This window comes from Bombina bombina, chromosome 3 (assembly GCF_027579735.1).
Source record: "Bombina bombina isolate aBomBom1 chromosome 3, aBomBom1.pri, whole genome shotgun sequence".
NCBI classification, from domain to species: Eukaryota; Metazoa; Chordata; class Amphibia; order Anura; family Bombinatoridae; genus Bombina; species Bombina bombina.
The window spans coordinates 736,811,928-736,835,597 of NC_069501.1; the positions used below are offsets into that span (position 1 = coordinate 736,811,928).

The window sequence follows — 23,670 nt, forward strand, 5'->3', positions numbered from 1 at the left end:
GAGCTTTGAAATATTATGTTGAAGCTACTAAAGGTTTCAGAAAGACTTCTAGTCTATTTGTTATCTTTTCTGGTTCTAGGAAAGGTCAGAAGGCTTCTGCCATTTCTTTGGCTTCTTGGTTAAAGTCTTTGATTCATCTTGCTTATGTGTAGTCGGGTAAATCCCTGCCTCAAAGGATTACGGCTCATTCTACTAGGTCAGTTTCTACTTCCTGGGCTTTTAGGAATGAAGCTTCTGTTGATCAGATTTGCAAAGCAGCAACTTGGTCTTCTTTGCATACTTTTACTAAATTCTACCATTTTGATGTTTTCTCTTCTTCTGAAGCAGTTTTTGGTAGAAAAGTACTTCAGGCAGCCGTTTCAGTTTGATTCTTCTGCTTATAATTTCATTTTTTTTCATTATAAGATTAAAACTTTTTGATTTGGGTTGTGTATTATTTTTCCAGCGGAATTGGCTGTCTTTATTTTATCCCTCCCTCTCTAGTGACTCTTGCGTGGAAGTTCCACATCTTGGGTATCTGCTATCCCATTCGTCACTAGCTTATGGACTCTTGCTAATTACATGAAAGAAAACATAATTTATGTAAGAACTTACCTGATAAATTCATTTCTTTCATATTAGCAAGAATCCATGAGGCCCACCCTTTTTTGTGGTGGTTATGATTTTTTTGTATAAAGCACAATTATTCCAATTCCTTATTTTTGATGCTTTTGCTCCTTTCTTATCACCCCACTTCTTGGCTATTCATTAAACTGAATTGTGGGTGTGATGAGGGGTGTATTTATAGGCATTTTGAGGTTTGGGAAACTTTGCCCCTCCTGGTAGGAATGTATATTCCATACGTTACTAGCTCATGGACTCTTGCTAATATGAAAGAAATGAATTTATCAGGTAAGTTCTTACATAAATTATGTTTTTCCATGCACATGTTTTTTGGTGCGCTTTTCGGTCCATCTTATATTGTTGTTTACACGCGCATTCCCTTTTTTATATATGTCGGGTTAGCACTCTTTGGCCTTGCTGGGTTTTAGTAATTCTTCTGGAGAGGGTATGTTTTTCCTTTCTTCAAGAACTCTTCTTTGCGAGAATATAGCCGTCTGGTTGTTTTTTTCAACTTTTTTGTATTTTTTTTGGACACTTGGGTATCTGTCCCTGAAACCTCTTTAGAAGCCAACTCCTCTAAACACTTACTAATGTGAAGTGTGTATATTGTAAACATACTGATGTATTGCCTCTAGCTCATCTGTGCAATCCTTGTTTAAATGTTGTTATGCATTGTATTCAAACTAATGCTGCTCTTCCTTTTAAAGGTGTCTGCCCTTGTACTGTTTGTTCTACCCAGGGGAGTTGTACAGATTCACGTATTTTGTATGCTTCGCTGTATCCAAAATGCTGGCGGCTATGCCTCCTTCAAGTAAGCGTGAAAGGTCAGTTCATGATTTGTCTTCTACTAGCTCTAAGCCTATTTGACAGTCTTCCAGATCTTGGTTTAGTTTATTCATACACAGAGAATAAGTTATCTGATGCTCAGGAGTCTTTTTCTGATCACAATGATGTTTTATCCACTTTTTTGTTGAAGGTGGATCATATTCATTCCCTTTTGAAATAGGTATTGTATCTGAGCACAAGTATGTTACATTTTTGGATTTGATTTTAAAACATTATGCTAAGTCTCCAGTGTTTTTTCTTGTTTCTAATGCTGTCTCTGAGATAGTTTCTAAGGATTGGTTTAAGCCTAATGATCGCCCTTTTAATCCTCTGGCTAGGTTTAATAAGATGTATCTTTTGCCAGGCTCTAATATTGAGCTTTGGGAGCCAGTTATTCAAATAAATGGGGCTATTTCTACCTTTGCTAGGTGTACTACTATTCCTTTGGAGGACAGTTCTTTATTTAAGGATCCTATGTAAAGGTAATTGGTATCCTTTTATAGAAGGGCTTTTCAGCACGTAGGTTTTCTTTTAAGGCCTGCTGTTAGAGTTGCCTTTGTTGCTGCTGCATCTTCTGTTTGGCAGGATAATCTTTCTGAGCAGTTTTCAGATGATGATTCTGCTAGTAAAGTTTTTCTTAAAGGGACACTGAACCCAAATATTTTATTTTGTGATTCCGATAGAGCATGCAATTTTAAGCAACTTTCTAATTTACTCCTATTATCAATTTTCTTCGTTCTCCTGCTATCTTTATTTGAAAAAGAAGGCATCTAAGCTAAGGAGCCAGTCAAGTTTTGGTTCAGACCCTGGGAAGCAATTGTTTATGGGTGGGTGAATTTATCCACCAATCAACAAGAACAACCCAGGTTGTTCACCAAAAATGGGCTGGCATCTAAACTTACATTTAAAATTGCATGCTCTATCTGAATCACAAAAGAAAATAATTGGGTTCATTGTCCCTTTAACTTTTTGGGTCTGCTGAATCTGCCAATGCTTTCTTTTGAGATGCATAATTAAAACTAATTAAAAGAGTATGTCATAAGCAGTCCTTTCTAGAAAGGCTTTGTGGTTAAAGTCCTGGTCATCTGGTGTAGTTTCCAAATTCAGGCTTTTATACCTCTCTTTTGACGGAAAGATGTTGTTTTGATCTGGTTTAGATTCTATTATTTCTACAGTTCTGCATGGAAGCCAATTTCAGTAGAGGATCCCTGAGTTATGAATATTGACTCTTAGGATTACCAAATAGGTTTCAGGGTGAGTCCTTCCAGAGAAGATTTTTCTTTTTCATATTCCAAAGGCTTCTTTGAAGGCAAAAGCCATCTTCCACTCTGTTCTATATCTGGAATCCATAGGAGTTATTGTTCCAGTTACAATTTTGGAACAAGGATTGGGTTTCTATTTAAATCTCTTAAATGTTCCAAAGAAGAAAGGGGCTTTTAGACCGGTTTTGGATTTAAAGGCTCTGAACAAATTTCTTAAAGAGTACCTACTTTCAAAATGGAAACTATTCAGACCATTCTGAGTCTTGTTCAGCTTATGATCATTTTATGTCTATAATATATTTAAAGGATGCAGGGATCATTATCTAAGGTTTGCCTTCCAAGACAAAAAAATTCAGTTTGTTGCTCTTTCATTTGGTCTGGCTACTGCTTCCAGAATTTTTTCAAAGGTTCTGGGTTCTCTCTTGTCAGTAATAAGAGCCCAGAGTGTTTCAGTTTTTTTCTTGCTACAACCTCCATCTTTTCATTTAGCAGTATCTCACACCAACAGAAGCTTCTTCAGCAGCATGGTTGGAAAATCAATTTTCCAAAGAGTTCTCGTTTCCCAGTCCAGAGTCACTCTTTTGGGTGTTCAAATAGATTCAGTCTCTATGAGACTCTCTCTGACCGATCAAAGGAGGTTGAAGCTGTTTTCAGCTTGTTCAAATCTTTAGTCTATTCTGCGTTTGTCAGTAGCTCTTTATATGGAAGTTCTAGGCCTAATCATTTGCGCATCAAATGCTATTCCGTTTGCTCGATTTTGCATCAGGCCTCTTCAGCTTTGCTTGCTTCAATGGTGCCGGGACAATACATAGCTTTCTCAGAGAATTTGTTTGGGCTCTAGAACAAGACTGTCTTGGTGGCTGGATCATCAGTCTATTATTCAGGGGACTTATTTTGTGCCTCCTATATGGACTATGATCACAACAGATGCAGGTCTTTCAGGCTTGGGTGCAGTCTGGGGGTCTCGGAGAGCACAGGGTGTTTGGTTTCCTCAGGAGGCGAGGTTACCAATTGTTGTGAATATTATCATTATCATTATTATTTCAGTAATGTACCCGCAAAGTGTAGTATCTGTTAAGACACAATAAATATTATAAAACCTCTAGATCATTCTGTTAATGTAAATCAATATATATATATATTAATTAAACTGATATATATATATATATATATATATATATATATATTAATTAAACTGATCAATAAACAAACTTAGTTTATTAAAATAATTATTAGAAATAATAAGTAATATTTGAATAAAGCAAATCAATAAACATACATCATTACAATGATTTAATGATTATCAGGTTAGAACTAATGAAAACAATCACTAAATTATTTTATTTGCCATAGCTTGCATATATTAGTATTATTCTTTATTTATAAAGCACCAACAGATTCCGCAGCGCTGCCCATAGATACAAGGATAAAAGTACAACAGAGAAACAATACAATTAAAGACAACATTTTACAGACAAATACAGGGGTAATTGAGGGCCCTATTTCCGTGGGAATTTGCAATCTAGATGAGTAGGAGGATGTGAAACAGGAGATGGGGACTGCAAAGGTGAGAATGATATTAGTAAGGAGATAGATGAGGGCAACTGTTAGGTAATTGAAGTTCATTTGTTAATGAGTCGGGTTATAGGCTTCCCTGAACAAAAAGGTCTTTAGGGAACATTTTAAATGAGGAGAGGTTAGGGGAAAGTCTGACAACTCGAGGAAGTGCGTTCCAGAGGGTTGGTGCCGCACAAGAGAAGTCCTGTAGTCTAGCATGAGAGGAGGTATATAATATAGAAAAACACTGTTTATTAAATTCTTAGCATAATTGGCAAGAATCTAGTAAGATAATAATCCTGGCAAACCATAAGAACATAATATTACCAGATTCCTAAACCCAGTGTTATTGTCGACAGATAAGACCAGGTTGTTGTATTGATTATCTGTTAAAGTAAGATTGTCTGTTTAAGTATAGCAGTTAGCTAACCAAGGTAGTTAGGCAAACAAGGATTTGGAGTAACTTAGGGGAAATCAATTTATTTAATATTTTAACTTAAACTTTTTAGTAAGTATGTGTAAGAATCTCATTCAGTGTACAGCTTGCCATATGTTTGCATCACTGGAGCAGCCGCTTCAGGGATTATATTTCTTTTACAAGATACGATGAGTCCACGGATTTCATCCTTACTTGTGGGATATCTCCTCCTGGTCAGCAGGAGGAGGCATAGAGCACCACAGCAGAGCTGTATATATAGCTCCTCCCTTCCCTCCAACTCCAGTCATTCTCTTTGCCTGTGTTAGTGATAGGAAGAGGTAAAGTGAGGTGTTAGTTTAGATTCTTCAATCAAGAGTTTATTATTTTTAAAATGGTGCCAAAGTGTACTATTTCACTATAGGGTGTAGCCGTATTCCTTGTCAACCTCTAGAGTAGAGCTACAGGTGACTTTAGAGCAGTGGGAACTGGTGGGGTTTTAGCCTCACTGCGCCTCCCATACTTGTGCTGCCCTTCTGGAATATGGTCTTAGCATATAGTAACTAAGGCCCTTCTGTTTCCACAGGACTGCTGGAGGGAGAAGACCTCTTGACACTGTGGGACGTCTTCATGCTGTTATGCAGCATTGAGGTAAGTGCAGTCTTTCCTTTTCTGGGGATAAGAGATCTCAGACATGGCTGTACACTTATATTTTGCTGGACAGATCATGGACTCTCACAGGGTTCCTTGTCCATAGCCTGTGGGTTCTCTTAGGGTTCAGCAGCACCCACTACGATATTTATTTTCCCTTAAGATGCGTGTTACTTTATATAACACATTTATTGGGCTTATGTTAAATGCTTTGTGTGGCTCAAGGGGGTTATTTGGCTGACACTGGGGATGTTTTGTGCCTCTTTATTGCCGAAACCATCTGGTTCATGTTTCAGACTTTGTTTATCTGTTTTCTATTACGGCGCTGTCACGACCGCATGGGCTTTATTGCAAATCTGGCCCGGTCTGACAATATGGCCGTATCACTACTTGCTATGGGCTTTAATCACGCCGACGATAGACGTGGCTTCCTTGGCGTGCTGGGGTTGCCACGCGGCTCTGATTTCCGGAAGTCCCGGTGTCTTGCATTGTAATAGTGAAACCCTGCAACCGCATGAGTTAGAAGCAAGCGGTTTGCAGCGTTGTAGTGCTGATCCGGAGCCGACTTTAGTAACGGACTGACTGTTGATCGATTGAGGGGGCAGGTAGGCGCCTCAGCTGCTGAGGCGAGGTGCCGGTGTCTGAAGTTTTCACTGTTATTGTAGTTTGCTATAGCTAACATTTTCCATATCTTCTGGAGTCATTATTTGGGCAGTTTTTAACGCTTATAATATATAAAAAAAAAAGAAAAGCTTTTTATTTTTGTTTTATAGAGACAAGTTGGTGCTTCTGTTTTCTCTGTTCATAATGGATTCAGATGTCATTCAAACTGCCCCATGTGCTATGTGCTTGATTGCCCCTGTGGAACCTCCTGTTCCTTTTTGTCCTTCCTGTGTTCAGAGAGCTTTACATTATAAAGACCAAATTTTTTATGATACATCATTGCCTAAATTGGATGCTTCTCAAGAGTCTACAGATGAGATGCAGAGTATGCCGCGGCTTTCTCCCCAAGCGTCACAGCCTTTAACTCCCCCTCAAGCGGTGCCAGGTATTTTGCCAGTTTCTGCCGAATTTACTTTAAAGGACATTGCTGCAGTGATGTCTTCTACCCTTTCTGAGGCGTTATCTAATTTGCCAAATATATTGCACAGCAAGCGTTCAAGAAGAGACCATTGTGTGGTCAATTCAGCCTCTGACTCTCTCATGGCGATTGAGGACATCCCCACCCCCAGTGAACGGAAGGGCACGGAGGTGCTGTTTGAAGGTGAAATCTCTGATTCTGGGAGCGCCTTGCCTATGACTGACCCTGAAGTATCTTTCAGATTTAAGCTTGAACACCTTCGCCTATTACTAAGGGAGTTGTTGGTTACTCTGGATGATTGTGACTCAATAGTGGTCTCTCCAGAAAAATTGAGTAAATTGGAAAAATATTTGGAAGTTCCTTCTTACTCGGATGTTTTTCCAGTTCCTAAGAGAACTTCAGAGATACTTGCTAAAGAATGGGAGAGGCCTGGTATTCCATTCTCCCCTTCTCCTATTTTTAAGAAAATGTACCCTATAGCTGATGCTATTAGGGATTCTTGGCAGACAGTTCCCAAGATTGAGGGAGCCATATCTACCCTGGCCAAACGGACTACTATCCCTATTGAGGATAGTTGTGCTTTTAAAGACACCATGGATAAGAAGTTAGAGGGTCTCCTTAAAAAGATGTATGTTCACCAGGGATTCCTTTTGCAACCAGCGACCTGTATTGTTACAGTTACCACCGCAGCCGCTTATTGATTTGATGCCCTGGAAGAGTCTCTTAAAGTGGAGACTCCTCTGGAAGAGATACAGGATCGGATTAAAGCTCTTAAGTTAGCTAATTTGTTTATTACGGATGCTTCTCTGCAGATCACTAAATTGGCGGGTAAGAGTTCAGGCTTTGCTATCTTAGCGCGCAGGGCTTTATGGTTGAAGTCTTGGTCTGCGGATGTGTCATCCAAGTCTAAGCTTTTGGCTATTCCTTACAAGGGGAAGACCCTGTTCGGGCCTGACTTGAAGGAAATTATTTCTGACATCACGGGAGGCAAGGGTCATCTCCTCCCTCAGGATTAAAAGTCCAAACAGAGAGGACGACAGAGTAATTTTCGTTCCTTTCGAAATTTCAAAGGAGTTCCCTCTTCCTCTTCCTCTAAACAGGAAGGGAATTATTCACAAACCAAGTCCATTTGGAGACCCAACCAGTCTTGGAACAAAGGTAAACAATCCAAGAAACCAGCTGCTACTACCAAGTCAGCATGAAGGGTCGGCCCCCGATCCAGGACCGGATCTAGTGGGGGGCAGACTTTCTCTCTTTGCCCAGGCTTGGATAAGAGATGTTCAGGATCCCTGGACACTAGAAATTGTGTCTCAGGGGTATCAGTTGGAGTTCAGAAATTCTCCCCCCAGAGGAAGATTTCTTCTTTCTCGATTATCTGTCGACCAGATAAAAAGAGAGGCGTTCTTACGTTGTGTAGGAGACCTCTTTTCCATGAGAGGAATATGTCCTGTTCCGACACAGGGACAGGGGTTTTATTCAAATCTATTTGTAGTTCCCAAAAAGGAGGGAACATTCCGTCCCATTTTAGATCTCAAAAATCTAAACAAGTTTCTCAGGGTTCCATCTTTCAAGATGGAAACTATTCGTACCATTCTTTCATTGATCCAGGAGGGTCAATTTATGACTACCGTGGATCTAAAGGATGCACATCTACATGTTCCTATCCACAAAGATCATCACTTTGCCTTTCTGGACAAACATTTTCAGTTCGTGGCTCTTCCTTTCGGTCTGGCCACAGCGCCCAGAATCTTCACAAAGGTTCTGGGGTCTTTGCTAGCGGTTCTCAGGCCGCGGGGCAGTGCAGTGGTGCCTTATCTGGACGATATTCTGATCCAGGCGTCGTCTTATCAGCTAACAAAGTCTCATACCGACATTGTTCTGTCCTTTCTAAGGACTCACGGGTGGAAAGTGAATCTAGAAAAGAGTTCATTAGTTCCACAAACCAGGGTTCCTTTCTTGGGAACTCTAATCGACTCTCTATCCATGAAGATCTTTTTGACGGACGTCAGAAAGTTAAAGATTCTGAATACATGCCGAACCCTTCAGTCCAATCCTTGGCCGTCAGTGGCTCAGTGCATGGAGGCAATTGGATTGATGGTAGCGGCAATGGACATCATTCCGTTTGTTCGTTTTCATCTCAGACCTCTACAACTGAGCATGCTAAGACAGTGGAATGGAGATTATGCAAATGTGTCTCCTCAAATAGACCTAGATCAGGAGACAAGGGACTCTCTTCTCTGGTGGTTTTCACCGGATCATCTGTCCCAGGGGACATGCTTCCGCAGACCCTCTTTGGTGATAGTGACAACGGACGCCAGCCTGATAGGATGGGGAGCAGTCTGGAACTCCCTGAGGGCTCAGGGTGTATGGACTTGATCGGAGTTTCTACTTTCCATCAATATCTTGGAGTTGAGAGCAATATTCAATGCGCTTCAGGCTTGGCCTCAGTTGGCCTCTGCCAAATTCATCAGATTCCAGTCGGACAACATTACGACTGTGGCTTACATCAATCATCAGGGAGGAACAAGAAGTTCCTTAGCGATGACAGAAGTAGCCAGGATAATTCAGTGGGCGGAGGCTCACTCCTGTTGTCTGGAAAAATGGGATGTGTAAGTGAGCGCTTAAAGCTGAATAGGTGGAGACCACAATATTAGGTGTAAAATCTGATATTTAATCAAACAGTATAATGAATAGACATAGACAAAGCTATCTAAAACTATCTAAAATTATCATGGATCCATGTAAAACCTATCTCTAAGATAAAGTAATACAATAAATAAGAATGATGAATCTAAAAAGTTATACACTGAATTAAAATACAATGGTGGGAATGAATGTTACACATCAATATAGTGGTTCATATATAGACCAAAAACATACAAATAATCGGTGTGAAAATCAATCAATCCAAAAATAAATACAAAATCTGTAGTAAAAGTTGTGTCCATACTAAATGTGATGTTATCCAATAGCAGCAGTTGTATAATAAAAGTGTCTTAAAAATAATGCAGTCCAAGAAAATCAGGTTTGGTACGTAACCCCACCTTATCCACTTATTTTCCATGTGGATAAGGTGGGGTTACGTACCAAACCTGATTTTCTTCCTAAGGTTGTTTCTAATAGAAATATTAATCAGGAAATTGTGGTTCCTTCCCTGTGTCCTAATTCTAAGAAGGAGCGTCTGTTACATAATTTGGACGTGGTCCGTGCCTTGAAATTCTACTTACAGGCGACTAAGGATTTTAGTCTATCGTCTTCCTTGTTTGTCGTTTTTTCGGGGAAACGTTGGGGTCAGAAAGCTACAGCTACCTCTCTTTCCTTTTGGCTGAAGAGTATCATCCGTTTTGCATATGAGACTGCTGGACAGCAGCCTCCTGAAAGAATTACGTCTCATTCCACTAGGGCTGTGGCTTCCGCATGGGCATTCAAAAATGATGCTTCTGTTGAACAGATTTGCAAAGCTGCAACTTGGTCGTCTCTTCACACTTTTTCCAAATTTTACAAATTCGATACTTTAGCCTCGTCTGAGGTTGTTTTTGGTAGGAAAGTTCTTCAAGCAGTGGTGCCTTCCGTTTAAGTTCCCTGTCTTGTCCCTCCCATTTCATCCGTGTACTATAGCTTTGGTATTGTATCCCACAATTAAGGATGAAATCCATGGACTCGTATCTTGTAAAAGAAAATGAAATGTATTCTTACCTGATAAATTTGTTTCTTTTACGATACGATGAGTCCACGGCCCACCCTGTTTTTCTGAGACAGGTCTTTAATTTTGTTAAACTTCAGTCACCTCTGCACCTTGACTTTTCCTTTCTCTTCCTAACTTCGGTCGAATGACTGGAGTGGGAGGGAAGGGAGGAGCTATATATACAGCTCTGCTGTGGTGCTCTTTGCCTCCTCCTGCTGACCAGGAGGCGATATCCCACAAGTAAGGATGAAATCCGTGGACTCATTGTATCGTAAAAGAAACAAATTTATCAGGTAAGAATAAATTTCATTTTTTGTGGCAAGTGTGAGCATATTGTCTCTTTAGAAACTCATATTGGAGTTTTGGAGGAACAAATTGCAAGACTGCATGAAATTGACACTTGAAAGGGAAATGGATAGGACTGAGCTGGTTGTTAATGGTTCTAGCAGTGGGAATGGGGAGGATTCAGATGAGGAGACTCCAGGATGTAGCTGGGTCACAGTTAGAGGGCGAAGTAAAGTTAAGCGGAAGAGACAGGCCAGTTCTGAGCTGGTACACCCCAACAGATTTGCAAGATTAAGTGAAGATGTTGGGGATATCAGTTCAGGGGTGGCAGTGTCAGAGAGGGCTGTATTGCCTAGTATAGTGAACAGTCCTTTAGTCGTGGAACAGGAGCATACTATAGTGGGCAGTCCTTCAGACATGGAAGAGGGGCATACAAATCAGGGCCGGAGGCAGATGTTGGTGGTAGGAGACTCTATTATTAGAAAGGTTGATAGGGTAATTTGTCATCCAGACCCCTTAAATAGAACAGTTTGCTGTCTTCCAGGGGCTCATGTTAGACATATTGTGGAGCGTATTGATAGATTGTTAGAGGGATGTGGGTCTGATCCTGCAGTCATGGTACATATTGGTACTAATGAAGGAATCAGCGGGAGATGGAGAGTCCTAAAAAATGACTTCAGGGAGTTAGGTAGCAAGCTTAAAGCAAGGACTTCCAAAGTAATATTTTCGGAGATATTACCAGTGCTGTGTGCTAACTCAGTAAGGCAGAAGGAGATAAGGTCCGTTAATTCATGGTTAAAAACATGGTATAAAAATGAGGGGTTTGTCTTTTTAGAGCACTGGGCTGACTTTTCACTTTGGTACAATTTGTACAGTAAGGATGGATTGCACCTGAATGACATGGGTGCAGGTGGGTTGGGGAAAAGGATGGTAGCACATTTAGAGAATCTTTTAAACTAGCAAAGGGGGGGAGGGGCAGTTAGAACACAATAGAACAGAAAACAGTCTGTGAATATGTCACTCCCTTAATATCTCAAGGAAGGGATGACTTAATAAATGTCACATTAGAAAGTATAGAGGAAAGCACACCAAGTAGCAGCAGAAAGCACATGAAAATTAAATGTATGAAAACAAATGCAAGAAGCATGACAGGTAAAATGGGGGAGCTGGAGCTCTTAGTTGCAGAAGAGGACTATGATCTTATCAGTATAACTGAAACTTGGTGGGATGATTCACATGACTGGGCAGTTAACTTAGAGGGTTATACTTTATTTAGGAGGGACAGGAATAATAAAAGGGGTGGAGGAATTAGCATGTATATTAAACCTAACCTTAAACCTACAATAAGGGAAGATATTTGTGATACAAGTGACAATGTAGAGATCCTGTAGGTTGAAATACAGAGTGTGGGGGAAAATCCTAAAAAAATATTACTAGGAACATGCTACAAGCCACCCAACATTAGTGACCCGGAGGAAACTCAACTACTAATCCAAATAGGTAAGGCTGCTAATAACAGTGCTGTAATTAAGGGAGATTTTAACTACCCTGATATAAACTGGGCCAATGAAACTAGTAATTCAGCTAAGGGGGATAGATTTTTAAATGTTCTTTATGGATAACTTCTTGTCACAATTAATAGAGGAGCCAACTAGGAGTAAAGCTATATTGGATTTAGTGCTATCAAACAATACAGATATAATATCAAACATAGAAGTCAAAGAACATTTGGGTAACAGTGATCATAACATGGTCACATTAGAAATCTCTTTTCATATGCAATGTCTTAATGGTCTAACTAAGACTTTTAATTTTAAGAAAGCAAAATTCAACAATTTAAGGAAATCATTAAATAATATAAAGTGGGGCAATGTATTCTCTAATAAAAAAACAGAGGATAAATGGATAATATTTAAAACTTTGTTAAATAAATATACATATCAACAAATACCATATGGTTATAAAAATCAAAGCCAATGTGGCTAAATAAAAATGTGTTAAGAGAAATTAGGAAAAAATGTAGGGCATTTAAATTATTCAAAGAAAATAGTACAGACTCAACATTCCATATTTATAAGGAATGTAACAAAGCATGCAAAAAAGCAATCAAATTAGCCAAAATTGAAAATTAAAAATTAATTGCAAAGGATTATAAGTCTAACCCTAAAAGGTTCTTTAAGTACATCAATAGCAAAAAATCTAAGAAGGACAATATAGGTAAATTAAAATGCGTGGAGGGTAGCTTGATAAATAATGACAGGGAGAAGGCTGAGGTACCAGTTTTTTTCTTCAGTATACACGAGAGGAACCATTGGATGATACTTTGGAACAAAATAGAACATTCCAGTCCATACCATTAACTGTGTTATGTTTAGAGGATATCAGGAAAAAACTGTATAATATTAAGGTAAATAAAACTCGAGGCCCAGATCAGAGAAGGGCCACAAAGCTAATAAGGGGATTGGAGAGTTTAACCTATGAGGAGAGGCTAGCCAAATTGAGTCTGTTTTCCTTAGAAAAAAGGCGCTTGAGAGGTGACATGATTACTTTATATAAATATATTCAAGGCCCATATACAGAGATGGCAGAAAATCTGTTTATTCCAAGAAAATTGTTTCTGACAAGAGGTCACAATTTAAGGTTAGAGGAAAGGAGATTTAATCTCCTTCAACAGAAAGTTTTTTCACTGTAAGAGCAATACAATTGTGGAACTCATTACCAAAGGAGGTAGTGAATGCTGATACCCTAGATACAATTAAAAATAGTCTGGATACATTTTTGTATATAAACAAAATTCATGGATATGATTGCTAGTATTAAATGGGTCACCTTTTAGTGGGGTTATTTAAGCGTAACTGGAGCTTTTTGTAAGTATTTTAGATTTGTATAGGTTGATCTCGATATACTTCAGTCTTTTTTCAACCTTATCTACTATGCTACTATGTTACCTAACAAAAACATTTGTGACTATAAAGTGCAAACCAGAATTGATTAACACACATGATTAAATATGAAAACTTTGAATATAAAGAGCATAAATCATATAAACAAAACAGTTTCATGTGGGTTTATTTTATACTTGGGGTTCAGTTTAAAAAGAGCCTCTTAGGTTACCCCTGGTCCCTCTCCTGCCATTATCCTGACTTGTCTGTTTGGTCAGCTTAGCCTCCCATCTCCTCTGGACAGGGTGTGGTCATTGTGCATGCCCTGTGTGCCCCTCTTGTGTTGTCTATTTGTCTCCCCTTGTGCCCCCTTTATGTGGGTGCATTTTATGCAAAATTCTTAACTGACTGATAAGATTAGGTTCACATAAATTATTGACTAAACTAATTACAGATTAATTAACATTTTTGTTAATGAGCTAAGATTTATCAGTCAGAATATTTTTCCCTGGGAAGATCGCACTTGACTCTAAGCTATAATAGACAAATGTGTATTTTGTAAATATTTTCTGAAAAACAAATTATCTATATTTGACCATTAACAAGGTTGAACCCCACTAATGTTTATAGACTAATAGACAAACTGACATCATGTATGAATAAAATTGGGGTTATTTGTGGATATGTATACCAATAATATAATTATAGGAGTCATGCATCTATGTTGGGAACCTTTTGAATATCATAATAACTAAATATGAATTATTTTCTTAAAATACAAAAACTTCACTGTAAGCAAATACATACTGACAAGCAACATTAGTTAATGTCTACATATTAATAATGATTAATTATATATGTGTATGTGTTCCTGATTATATAAGTAAATACACATGATCCATTTTACGTCTTCATAATATAGAACAGACATGTGATTTTCAGACAACCTTACAGCAGTAACATATATCAATCATCAGGGGTTTTAGAGAGCTTTTGGGTTTTGGGAATCTTTGCCTCTACCTAGTGGTAAGTAAGAGTATTCCAGAGCATTAATGGGTCATGGACTTTCACCACCATGAAATAAATGAATTTATCAGTTATAAATAAATTATGTTTCTTTCCTAAGATATGGTGAGTCCACGACATCCTCAATTACTAGTGGGAATATCATTCCTGGCCAGCAGGAGGAGGCAAAGAGCACCACAGCAAAGCTGTTAAATGTCACTTCCCTTACCCATAACCCCCAGTCATTCTCTTTGCCTTCGATGCAAGGAGGAGGTAATGTTTTGGTGTCTGAAGAAGATTGGATTTATTTCACTTCAATCAAGATTTTATTATTTTGAAAACCTGAGTAGGTTTACTCTGAACTTCCTCTCAAGATTGGGTCTAGCCATACTCCACGTTAGTCTCTTCAGTAGGGCAGTGGTGGCTTTAAAGCAGTTAAGAACTTGTGAGGTGGGCCTTGCTGCATTTTCCTAACAGATTTGCTGCCCTAGTACAGAAAGCCAGAGTAGGTTTACTCTGATCTTTCTTTTTTTCTACAGGTCCATGTGAGGAGTAGCATCCTCTCACTCTGTGTAGGCTGTCCTCCTGGTGGATGGCAAGATGCAGGTAAGTGCTATGTCTTCTATGTTTGGGGACTTGCACTTTTGAGATCACACTGCAATATTATGTGGGACAAGTATATCCTTGGGAAGGATATTAATGTCAGGATACAGGCAAGGGGTTAATACTTTTTGTATATAATATCCCTAATTTTTTTACTTTATTATGGTTCACTTTTAGAGGCTCTTTAGGGGGTACTCTTTAGGGGGTAATAATCCTCTAATTATCTATGCCTTTTATATTGATAAGGCTTGCTCATTTTATTTAATGGGTTGTTTACTTATGAGAGCGCCCTGACTGTACTAGCCTTTTGCTAGTGTCGCTATTGAGCGGGAGAGCAGCCTCAGGTCTGACAGCGAAATTGAAGTGCAGCGCCATTATAGAAGGGGTGCTGACATGCTTTGTGTCTATCTTCTCTCGGCTGATAGAATGGAGTGTGATGTTTGCATTTTAAGATGCGCGCTTCATTTCTGTGCCGATTCTGTGTTCCCACCTTCTCTCTGATAGAGAAGGGTCATTTTCGGCTCTCACTAAGGCGGTCTTGTGAACATGCCCCCTTTTTTTCTTTGGTGAGACCGGAGCGGGTTCTTCACTTTGTTTGTCAGCCTGTCTCTGTATGTTAAGAGACATCAATCCTAACGGAGTCTTGTTCTCAGAGTTTTTCTGCTTGGATTCTAGCAGAAACGCTATTAGTTTCCTTAGAGAGTAATTAAATAAACTATAATATTTTTTTATAAGGCATAAGTTAATACTCTTAGACATTACATGTTTATATAAGCAGAAATTAATCTGGTTAAGCATTATAATTTGGCATTATATTTTAGCAGTTGCACACTGTAGCTTAGATGTCACTGTATTCCTTTGCCTTGCCTTTTAATAAATTGAGTTTATTAGAGACATACAATGTTTATGTATCTTAAATCCTTAAGTTAAGGATTTATTGAATAACATAATTTTTCATAAGTGATTTGGAAAGATAATTTAATTGGAAAATTTCGCCTCTAAGAATAAATTTAGACTAATTTAAATGTCTGTTTTTTTTTCTTGTTTTTTTTTTCTGTACCGTTTGTTTAGCAAAAGGTATTGAATATAACAGATAGGTTGTTGCCTCCGAGCCTTACGTCTCCCAGGACGATGCTGTTCAGGCAATGCCACAGTTTTCTCCTTAAAAGTTGCAAGCCTTTATGGCGTCACTTGCAGTGCCCTGCGGTTCGTCTCAATCTCCTGGAGGCGTGTATTTGCCTACAGATTTTGCAGCTCAGGTATCCTCTGCGTTATCTGCGTCTTTATCTGTTTTTTCCTTACCTACATGGAAAATGCAAGAGGACATTTAGAGTTCATATAGTAAGGTTTCTGCTCCATATTCTGCTACGCAAGTCATTCTTTCTCCTAAGTCTGGTGAGGAAGATTCACCGGTAGTTTCTGAGGGTGAAATCTCAGATTTGGACAGTATAATTCCTTTATCTGATGCTGAAGTCATCTCCTTAAGATGTATGCTTGCACACCTCGTGTACTCTTATAGGAGGTTTTAGCTACTGGGATGACATTGATACCCCTGTCATTGTCAACCCTTGGAAGTTTTGTAAACTTGATCATTTCTATGAGATTCCTTCCTTTGAGGAAATGTTTCTAGACGTGGTATGGAAATTTTCACAGGTGTAGGAGAAGCTAGGGATACCTTCTCCCTGTCTCCTGTCCTTTAAAGGATTTTCCTGTTGTTGACTCCATTAAAATGCACGGTGCCCTACGTAGAAGGGGAGCTTTTCTACTATGGCTCAGAGAATTTTGATCCCTATGGAGGGTAGCTGCTCCTTTTCGGATCCATGGATAAGAAGCTGGAGGTTTAATTGTTCATTTAGAGCAATGTCTTGTCTTTTTAGACTTGTTGTACTAGCCGCCGGGCATTGTGGCTGAAATCTTGGTCAGCTGAGAAGCTTACCTGTGGTTTAGTGGTACTGTCTAGGCTTTATAGTCTGAAGTTGCAGGTTCATTATTTTATGTTTTCTCCAAATCCACGCCTCTGGAGTCTCCTTTTAAGGATGAGACCTTGTTTGGTCTTGGTCTAGCAGAATTATTCTCTGACTTTATGGGTGAAAAAACGTTTTTCTACCACACGCCAAGAGAGTAAGACTAAAGAAAAGTTTTCCTTTTCCTCTTTCTGCAGGGTCAGTCATGCCTTTCTAAGATTTCCTCCCAGGGGCAGATTTCTCCTACTAGAGTATCTGCTATCCAGGTATGATGAGAGACATTCCCTGAACTGAGTTCAGGACTTTCTTCTCTGGGGGTGATAGTTCCAGTCCTTGTTTCGGAACGGGATCTAGGTATTTTCCTTAAGTAACTCAGGTTCAAAGTAGTATCATTTCTCCTTTGGTTCAATGTCTTTCGGTTTTGCAAGGGTGTTTTTCTGGACAATATATGGTTCAGGTGTCATCCTTCCTTCTATTATTATTATTATTATTATCAGGTATTTATAAAGCGCCAGCAGATTATACAGCGCTATACAAATAATAATAAAACATCACAGGGATGCATTACATACACAAACAAACAAGTACAGTATTGGGGTACATTACAGTTGTAGGTGAAATAATTGAGTTATACAAAAGGGGAGGAGTGTCCTGTCCTTGAGCACAATCAATAGTAGTTCACTTTAAATACAAAGTGGCTTGCAGGTAGAAAGGCTCTCAAGCTTACAATCTAAAGGAGAGGGAATGGACACAAAAAGTAAGGGAAATAAGTCTGATATAAGGCAGTGTAAACTGAGAGTGAGTGAAGTGTATGGTGAGCAAATGAGGGTTGGGAAAGTGCAACAGAATATGGTAAAGTGTCAGTACAGAGGCTGTGAGTGTGACTTATTGTCTCTATCCTGATTCATTAGTGACAGCTGCACCTAATTGCTGTTAGGATGTGTTTATATATTAAGGTAAACACCAGGGTAGGAGGTGGAGGGGGGCTTGGAGGGCTAGTGCTTGCAGATTTTCTGTGATATTGCAGTTAGTGTGTGAGCTTGAAAGTTGCTGTCAGATTTTCTGGGATTTTGCAGTTAGTGTGTGAGCTTGAAAGTTGCTGGCAGATTTTCTGAGATATTGCAGTTAGTGTGTGAACTTGAACGTTGCTCCTTTAGGAGATCTTGTCCAATCAACTTTCCCATGGATGGGGAATGAATCTGGAGAAGAGTCCCTTGTCCCATCTTCAAGGGTAATTTATTTGGGTCTACCGCCACAATACCCTGAATGCACCTGATTCTGTCTGATCTTGGAAGTTAAGCAGGCCCAGGCCTGGTTAGTACCTGGATGGGAGACCGACTGGGAACACCAGGTGCGGTAGGCTTGGACCTTAATAGATTCTCTATCTAGGAGAAGATATCTAACAGAGGTCAGATAATCAAGGATTTATTCTTTTTTCCTCTCTCTGCAGTCTACTGTCCGGCCAACAGCAAGCTCTAGTGGCCCAGTGGATAGCTTAGCCATCTTGCAACCAGGAGGTTAGGAGTTTGGATCTAGTTGCAATAGATTTTCCTTCACTTTTTAGTGACTCTGTGTATGGAGGGAATTGGTCTGATGGTTTCCATGGACATCATTTCCTTTGCTATTTTTCATAAAATGGAGAACATTTGGATCTGTCTCAGATGATAGTTCTAGATCAGTCGATATGAGACTCTCTCTCCTGTAGTGGTTTTTCAGGTGTATCTATCTCAGGGCACGTACTTCTGGAGTCATTCCTGGGTGATGTGGCTACGGACGCCAACCTGCTGGACTGGTAAACTGTCTAGGTCTTGTTTAAGGCGCAGGGACTCGGAAGTGTCTGCTCTCCTCTTTAACATTTTAGAAGTTAAGAGCATTTTGCTGTGCTCTGATGGCTTGGCCTCAGCTGTCCTTAGCTTGATTCCAGTCAGACAATATCACCTCAATGGTTTATATCAATGACCAGGGAGGAACTCGGGGTTCCTTAACCATGTAGGAGGTGACTTGTATTGTTTAGTGGGCGGATGCTCACAATAGGAATTCTGAACAGACAAATGTTTCATCCAGGGGAGTGGGCTCTCCATCCGGTGGTGTTTCTTTAGGTAATCCTCAAATGGGGAGTTCCGGAGTTGGCTTCTGAGGGCGTTTAAGCAGATCGCCAAGCTTCCAAGGTACAGTTCATGGTGGAGTGACCAACAGACCGTCCTGATAGATGTTCTGGCATTTTTCTTGGGAGTCTTGCATACCTGTTTTCTCTGTTTACTCTCCTTCCACAAGTCATTGCTCATATCCAACAGGAGAGAGCGGCAGTGATTCTAATCGCCCCTGCGTGGCCTTGCATGATCTGGTATGCAGATCTAGTGGATATGTCGTCTTTCCACCTTGGAGGCTGCCTCTGAGGAAGGACCCTCTGATTCAGGGTCCCTTCCTTCATCCAAATTTCTTTCCTCTGAAGCTGACTGCTTGGAGAATGCATGCTTAGTTTTTGTCTGAGCGTGGATTTTTCTGAGTCGGTCATTGAGAACATGATTTAGGCTTGCATGCCAGTTCTAGAAAGATTTGCCATAAGATATTGTGTAAATATCTTTAGTGGTGTGAATCCAGGGGTTACTCTTGGAGTAGGGTCAGGATTCCTAAGATTTTGTCTTTACTCCAGGAAGCTCTGGAGAAGGGTTTGTCAGTGAGTACCCTGAGTGGGTCAGATTTCTGCATTATCTATTTTTCTACATAATCATCTGGCAGACGTGTCCGACGTGCAATCTTTTTGTCAGGCCTTGGACAGATTCTGGCCTGTGTTTAAGTCTGTTGCTCTTCCTTAGAGCCTTAACTTGAGTTTTTCAGCAGGCTCTGTTTTGAGCCTTTACAGTCCATAGATATTAAGTTGTTATCTTGGAAGTTTTTGTTTTTGTTATCTCTTCTGCTCGGAGAGTGGTGGGATTCGCCTCATCTTTTATGCCAATAAGGCGGTTCTTCGTTCTAGGTTAGGTTTCCTTCCTTAAGTAGTTTCGGACAGTAATTTTAATCAGGAAATTGTTGTTCCTTCTCTGTGTCCTAGTTTTTCTTCTCATAAAGAATGTTGTTGCACAACTTGGATGTTGTGCGTGCTTATAATTTTATTTAACAGGCGATTAGGATTTTCGCTTGTTGGGAGGGAGGGACAGGAACGGATGGGACAGCTACACTACAGAACAAAAATGTATGCTACCAAAATGGGCCTAGATCAATTTTTTGGGTCGTCTGCTAAAAAAAAAATAATATATAGTTTTGATAGGTAAATAAAAAAAAAAAAAAACAAGGCTCTTTTTCTGTCAAATGGAGTGATGGCAAAAATGCTAAAAATGCTTTGGTATTTTGGGGAGGTTTAAGTCTGAAATGCCCGGTCCTTAAGGGGTTAAAAAAGTTTATACCTGTTATTATCAAATTTGCTTCATTCTGTTGATATTCTGTGTTGAAGAGATACCTAGGTAGGCATGTGAAAATGTGAGCACCGTAACTCCCGTAAATGCCTAAAAATTTTAACTAACGCATGCGCAATAGCTATCTACCTGTCAACCGCAATCCCCCACCGCAATAACTAATAAAGTATAATTAAAAAAAAAAGCAGGGTGCAACAGCATTACACTTATTATACTGGAGATGCCTATATTATTGAAAGGTGTTAACCTTCAATGGGCTGGAGTGCTGATGCATAGACAGACTAGTGTGGGTTTGTCAAAAAAAGGAAAATTTGGCAAAAAGATGCAGCTGAATAGCACTTCACACTCCCTCTTGTATCATAATCAGTATAACATCATTATCTAGAGATGTGATAAGGTGATACCGGTATGTTTAAAATTTAACATTTATTTCTCTTTATTAAAATCACTGAACACAAACAACATAAAATTTAAAAACACATTTGAATTTTGAACTCATTGAAATACAGATTATCCAGTTTGGAAATACAGGTTAAATTATCTAACAGATTAAATGTCTTGCAATAAAGTGAATAAAGAGGTTGATCAGATTAATACAGAATATTATGAAGTTACAGTAGGGTATATGTGTAAATAATGTCATATACATACATCTGTCAATATCAATGATCAGAGTTTGTTATAAAAGACAATAGATTGTATTGAGACAGACTTTCAGATTTTATACCCCTGCGGGGCTATACACTAGATATTATTATTTCTGATAGTTGGATAATATGTACCAAAATGGGTAATAATTAATCCAAATTTTATTGTCTTATTGGCCCTAGTACAGTATTGGGCTTAGGTTAATATAGATATTGGTATACCCAAACTTGCTGTAAGTGATGGAAATAAACCATAAAATGGATTGGCCGTCTAGATAAATAAAGGATTAATCATATTTTAAGATTAACCTTGTGTCTGTAGATGTTAATTACACGAAGTTTATCATATTAATTAGTATCTGCATGTATAAATTTTAATCTATAATATGTATGTGGTTATACTGGATATATTATTATTTATAGTATATAATAATACAAAGTTCAGTTTTTAATTTTTGTGCCTTCTTATGACTTGAAGGGTTAATCACGTTATCTAGTTGTACAAAAAGTTTATTGAGTATCAACAAATAGTTATTTTAAATTTGAGTACAGTTCGGTATATTTAGAAATAATTGACCTTTTATTGTAATCATAGTAAGTTGTAAAAAGACTTGTAAAAATTGTATCTGAAGTTACCACTGCTTTTTGTATCAATTCTGAATTATTCAGATTAGCTGTGTACAACTGTATTTCACCAGCTGTCAGTTAAAGGGACATGAAACCCATTTTTTTCTTTCATGATTTAAAAAGAGCATGTAATTTGAAACAACTTTCTAATTTACTTCTATTATCTAATTTGCTTCATTCTCTTGATATCACTTGCTGAAAAGCATATCTAGATATGCCCAGTAGCTGCTGATTGGTTGCTGCACATAGAGGACTTGTGTGATTGGCTCACACGTGCATTGCTATTTGTTCAACAAAGGATATCTAAAGAACTGAGCAAATTAGATAATAGAAGTAAATTGGAAAATTGTTGAAAATTGCATGCCCTATCTGAATCATGAAAGTTTAATTTTGACTAGACTGTCCCTTTAAGGGGCTAATAATCTATGTCCGTTGGTCTATGTTGGAATAAACTATTTACCATTTATTAATCCCCTTAACTAGTGATATATGTATTACGGTTTTTACATGTGGATTTTATGTAATGTACTGAAAGACCTAAATTCTCTTATCAGGGGTCGCATGTGTTTTTCTATTAGTAATTTACTGTAATTATGTCACAGTTTGTTTGAGGTTACTAGTATAAGTATAAAATCTATTAGTTAAAAACATAGCATTTGAATTTAGACCATTAACAATTATTTAATGTAAACTGATCTCTTATTACTAATACAGACTAATCCATGATATTATTTATGATACCAATCTTATGCAAAAACTTGTGATGCTTCGAGCATCTGAGTAAAATACAGGTTAATTGATCTACTTATAGTGTATACAAATAGTTATGAACAGTGTAAGCAAACATTAGTATCGATGGCAAGAAATTACAGTGGTAACCCTTTGATATTTGAGTATTAACGCAACCACAGATTAATTGATAGACTTTGAACTAATACCAGCAGTCACGAACAGACTGTGGCAGCTTTTCAAAAGACGGCTTAAAGAGGGTAGAATCATTTATCAACATTGAATAAGTTTATGTTGGTTACCTTGTAACAAAAATGGTTGGTGCAGTACGAATTTAACTTTAGGCAAATTACCTGAATTAGAATCAATATAAACAGTGATGAACGCATGACAATAATGCAAAAACATTTGAGCATTTATACTAAGAAACTTATGTTAAAAATCAAAGTAGCAAATCCTTGATATTTAGAGTACCAACGTAATTATAAGTTAACTGACAAACTCTGAGTTTATAAGAGCAGTTCAGAACAGACTGTGGCAGCGTTTCAAGGGACTGCATAAAGAAGGTGGAATCATTTATTAATATAAAACATTTTTGTGTTGGTTATCTTGCAATGTAAAGTGTTTTTGGATAAATACACAACAATTTCAGTACGAACTTAATGTTAGGCAAACTAATCTGCAATATAAGCAGTTGTGAACAGATGACAGCAGCACAATAATATTTGAGTACCTATCTTAAGAAACTTATGGGGCAAATCCCAGTACCTACTCAACTACAGGTTAACTAATAGATTTCATACTTATAAAATAAATGTGTTCAGAGCGCCTCAAATGGGCTAGGTGTTGTACAATGTGTAGAGTGTGTATTTAGAAATATTTTAATTGTAAATCTAGTACTTTACACAAGAATAAAACATGCCACGGTGGGTACAGTGGTAATAAATGACAATAAAAACAATAAGATGTGGATTGATTTCAATACGTATATATAGTAATCTCATGCTATTTGCCACCCGCCACCTTTTACCGATTACAATATCGAGTTTTTGCATCAATACATTCAATATACAACTATGGATACGAATATGGTCAGTGCTCCTTAAAATACCATTATGAATTGATAATGATTCATGCTTTTCTTATATAAGAAATTAAATTGGGATATATCGCAAAACCCAAAATAACTTATCTAAGTATCTTTGTTTTAAAAAAAAAAACATTTTCTCAAATATTCTAGATCAACCAGCAATAGACTAATGATAAGGTACATTATGCTATCATTCAGAAAAACTTGCACCTGATAAACTTCAAAATCTAGCAAACACAGCACTAGAGGAGAATATTCCCCAGTTTGCATGATAAACTCGTGACAAGTTTGATTTCATTACCACCCAGCATTATATATACAAACATTATGTTAGGTTCAATAAATT

General features: G+C 38.3%; 1 protein-coding gene and 1 pseudogene across 1 annotated transcript in view; both read left to right on the top strand.

Annotated features, from left to right (window-relative positions):
- Positions 1-23,670, top strand: part of SENP7 (SUMO specific peptidase 7) — a 625,329-nt gene that overhangs the window by 222,655 nt on the left and 379,004 nt on the right. The window lies entirely within an intron of this gene.
- On the top strand, positions 18,063-18,181 carry LOC128654815 (uncharacterized; annotated as a pseudogene).